The sequence below is a fragment of the Octopus bimaculoides genome, chromosome 6 (assembly GCF_001194135.2).
Source record: "Octopus bimaculoides isolate UCB-OBI-ISO-001 chromosome 6, ASM119413v2, whole genome shotgun sequence".
Classification (NCBI taxonomy): domain Eukaryota; kingdom Metazoa; phylum Mollusca; class Cephalopoda; order Octopoda; family Octopodidae; genus Octopus; species Octopus bimaculoides.
Genome location: NC_068986.1, coordinates 45,415,740 through 45,418,892, shown reverse-complemented (window position 1 = coordinate 45,418,892; position 3,153 = coordinate 45,415,740). Strand labels below are relative to the sequence as shown.

The 3,153-nt window shown below is 34.9% G+C and overlaps 2 protein-coding genes across 3 annotated transcripts in view; one reads left to right on the top strand and one right to left on the bottom strand.

Moving 5' to 3' along the window:
• Positions 1-2,564, bottom strand: part of LOC106871164 (G patch domain-containing protein 3) — an 83,403-nt gene extending 80,839 nt beyond the window's left edge. Inside the window, exon 1 of the mRNA XM_014917491.2 lies at positions 2,365-2,564. The gene's annotated coding sequence lies outside the window, so the exon portion shown is untranslated. The remainder of the gene's footprint in view (positions 1-2,364) is intronic.
• LOC106882562 (unconventional myosin-Ic) overlaps positions 1,465-3,153 on the top strand; it is a 178,053-nt gene continuing 176,364 nt past the window's right edge. Inside the window, exon 1 of one of the 2 annotated variants that reach the window (XM_052968713.1) lies at positions 1,465-1,814. The gene's annotated coding sequence lies outside the window, so the exon portion shown is untranslated. The remainder of the gene's footprint in view (positions 1,815-3,153) is intronic. The other variant, XM_052968715.1, reaches the window with a different exon arrangement.

The following is a 3,153-nucleotide window of genomic DNA, read 5'->3' as shown; positions in this document are numbered from 1 at the left end:
ATGTGAGTTCGTGTGTTGAAGCATATTCTGTTGTCTGGGAAGAGTCATTCTCTTTTAGTGCCTTATAATTTAACAGATTCACCGGTAAAATTTCTACTTATTTTTTTTTTCTAAAATTTTCGTTGTAAGGTTGCAAGACGCAATGAAAATTTTAGAAAAGTAAAAAAGAAATAAGTGGAAATTTTACCGGTAAGTGTTTTAAATTATAAGGCACTAAAAGAGAATGACTCTCCCCAGACACAACAGAATTTTTATAGTTTACTGTTACATTAAGGTAAGATCAACAAAAAGTACTTCGTCCAGTGAGAGATGAATATCGTGTAACGTACACATTATAAAGATAGGAGCTACTGGTAATTTCTTGCTTTGGAGACGCGGATCTAGGTAGGTCTTTATAACCTGCCTTATGGCTCCAAGCAATGTTTTGGCTCTGAGTACACGGTCCATTCAATTTGCAAATCAAGACACTAATACAAGAAAAATCACAAGAAAAAACGGGAAAATAAATAGGGGCTGGCAGAAATTATGAGACCATCAGACAAAACGACTGGAGGTATTTATGTATTTATTCCGATTTAAAGTTCTGAGTTCAAATACCAGCAAGGCCAACTTTGCCTTTCATCTCTCCGATACTAATCTAGTACTGAGGTTATTGTTATCGATTTGTGTTAGAATATAAATAAAACTCTAAAAGTTCATTAATATTTCCGATATAACCGGAATCAACACAATCTGAAAGATATTTATGTAAAATTTCATTTACAAAAATCCATTTTTCTGAAATTTATGAGGAAACAAAGTTGATGGGGGCACACTTATGTAAGTGCGTGTGAGCCGGTGCTCCAGTATAGCTCTCGTCTTGATATTTGTGCATTTACGTGTGTGTTCGTACGTAGGCGTGTACACACGTGCATGTCTGTTTACTTATAATTAAATAGTCGCTCTTATGTATATTTGTTTGCGAGTGGTACATGTTCAAGAGGTAGGTGATTAAGTCACCAGAAACCACCTGTTAGATTGGTGAAGCGAAACGTCTTTGCATTTTCCATCCATAGACACAAAAAAACGAAGCACATGGTTTTATCCCTATCTTGGAGAATAGGAAAGCGAAAATGACGCTGCAACTGTTGCATGACTCATGCTTTGTACTAATATAAACGGGAAAATGAGAATGAGAATGTGAGAGCGAAAGACAGAAGAAAAATCAATAAGCAAAATACAATTTTCCAGAAATTTGTAATACTGTTGATGTAACGAAAAGAAGAAAGAGCAAGGAGAGAAGCCGATAATAATATTAAAAGGAAAAAAATAAAACAATAAGGGATCAATTAAAGGGTAGCAAAACGAAAGAAGTGGAGATCGGAGGTGTTTTGTTAACATACGTAAGAATATATAAGGAGTGGTTGGCGGAGATAGAAGACGGGAATTGGAATGTAGTGCATGCGAGTAGTGGAACAGAGTAAAGAAAGTTGAGAGAATAAATGAATCTGAGAGAGAGGGGGGACAGAAAGTGTGTGTGAGAGAGAGAAAAAGAGAGACATACACACACACACTCGCACAGTGAGAAAGAGAAAGCGAGTTAGAGAGGCAATATATATGTATACACCTTCGCGCGCGTGTATGTGCAATTGTTCTGCCTTTAACAAGTATATATAGACTATTATTTATCAAACAGGCAGTCTTTGTTTTACTGTACAAACTCATATATCAGAGTATATAACACTGAGGTTGACAGGTTGAGGGTGAATTTTTAAACGAAACCTTACCGACAAAGACAAGTCAGAGAGAAGCGGTCAGTAATTACCGACGGACAAGTAAGCGAATCTTCCACTCTCTCTCACACACACTTTCTCTTTCTTTCTCTCTCTCACATTACCACACTGCTGTTGTGTTTGTGTCTATGTATATATTATATTATGTAATCTATGTATGTATCACATATTTATGTATGCCATAAAACTTCTTTGCATTAAAAAAAAATGGTAATTTTCATTTCTATAGACGATTATATGAATGTCTATGGGTGGGTGTATATGAGCACATACACAAGCACATGTATATAATATATGCTTAATATGTACATAATCTTGCTTTCACTTATCAAAAATAAATTTGTTCCTGGAGGAAATTTCAATTATCTGAAGACAACTTTTACCGCGAGTGAAATTGAATTTAACACGGCACACCACACCACCAAATCATTCATTAATTTTTAATGTTACGGCTGCTTTCACCGGCAAACTGCAATACATAGTGTATACGCTAACAAGGGGGAGTCTGCATTGTCGCTCGACAAGCAAGAAATAGCAACCAAAATCTCCAAATAAAATACGAAAGTCGAAAAAGGAAGAATTCATTGATTACCATGTACTCATTAATTTCCGAATCATATACAGCTGGAATGCCTTTTCCTATTAAGATTTATCAATCAGGTATACCATGGGTTAAACAGAAACTACACTGTGGATGACCGGTCGGTTCAGATGTGTCAGAGAAATGCTAGAGTGCAGCGCCAGTGACAAGACACGAAGCACCAACAGTTTAGTTGTTATAAATATATATATATATAAGACACATACACACATGCTTATATGTATGTGTGTCTCTGAATGAGTATGTAATATATCATAAATGTATATATGTGTGCGTGTGATATACCTGATATATACGATATATGTGTAATGTATCATATATATATATATGTATGTAATATGTATACAAGATACAATATATGTGTAATATATATTATATATGTGTGTGTAATATATATAATATATGTGTAATATGTATTATATATGTGCAACGTTTTTTGAATAATATCAATATACGATGTAAGACACACACACACACAGGATATATAAATGTGAGTCTGTTATATAGTTGCGTGTATGTGTGTAATATGAAATGCATGAGTAATATATGATGTAAATATGCAATTTTGCGTGTGTGTGTATGTATGTGTGTGTGTGATTAGAAGCTTGCTTCCCAACCACATGGTTCCGGATTCAGTCACACTGCATGGCACCTTGGGCAAGTGTATTCTACTATATAGCCTTGGGCTAACCAAATCCCTGTCCCTGTAAGTGGATTTGGTAGACGGAAACTGAAAGAAGCCTGTCGTGTATATATGTGTATATATATATATATATATAT